Genomic DNA, 1266 nt, shown 5'->3' with positions numbered 1-1266 from the left:
ATGTTATTAATGATCGTCTTACTTCAAAATATTGAATGTAAATTCACTTGTAGCTAATTTATTAACGAACCGAAAAAGCTGCGAATATCTCAAAATATCGATTACAAATTTTATAATTTTTAAACATATCTATTAGGCACAAATGTTTATAAACATGTTGTTAACAATTAAATTTGAAAGATTTATTTATGGGTCAGGCATTGTTTAGATACATTCTTTCACTTTGTAATACAGTTGAAAAAAAGATTAAAGATACCTAAAATATATCTATAGAATTAAAATCTTTTAGTAAATGAATAGTTAGGGTTATGATTGGTTTATTGTGATTATTTATAGTTAAGATATACAGAAAGTATAATACGAAAAATGTAATGTTTAGATAATCAGAAATTACACATCGGTAGAATCTGCTAGGCATTGTTTAAATGTATTCTCTCAGATATCAATTAAATCGAAAAAACTCTAATTTAAGAAATCAAAAATGTATCTATGAATATAATTGTAAATTAATCAGAAATTACATTTAATATTTTGTATTATCTGCGAATCAAGCAGACTTTGAAATTTGATAAATTTATTTCTTGGTTGGGCATTGTTCAGATATACTTTCTTAGATTAACGATTAGAATATTTATCGTTAAGATATACAGTTAGAGCAATAAAAAGAATGTGAATTTAGAGGATCTGAAATGACATATTAAGGAAAGGCATTGTTTAGATATAGTATATTTATTCTTTCATATGGTATTAAGATCGAAGAAAAGCTAAAATTAATTAATTCAAATATATTTCTATAAAATTATTTGATAAAGCAATGCTTAATACATTTCTGTACTTTGAATGTAACAGAAATTACATATTAAATTTGAAAATATATGATACCGAGAATGTATAATAATTCTAGTTGATTATTAAGTATCCGCTAGTCAGGCAGACTCCATTAACGTTGATGGAATTCCCGTCGACAAATTTACAATTTTTGTGCTCAATTAGTCCCAATATGCAAATGAAATCAATGGAATTCCGTTGCGTTCGACTTTTGGGCTGATCACGGCAGCCCATTAGGCAAAAGCAAAGAATCGAACTAAGCATGGGGAAAAGCGGGGGTAAACAGTGTTGGGCAACAGCTGGTGGAAGAAACACATACATATGTATGTAGGTGAATGAATCGGGGCTAAATAGATAAAACGAATTCAAATGCGTTTGTCGACAAAACCTAATCAAAGCAGCCATCGACCATTCTTTCGGGACTGAGAGGGAAAAGGG

Source organism: Drosophila nasuta, chromosome 3, assembly GCF_023558535.2.
Source record: "Drosophila nasuta strain 15112-1781.00 chromosome 3, ASM2355853v1, whole genome shotgun sequence".
NCBI classification, from domain to species: Eukaryota; Metazoa; Arthropoda; class Insecta; order Diptera; family Drosophilidae; genus Drosophila; species Drosophila nasuta.
This window is presented reverse-complemented; position numbering follows the sequence as displayed.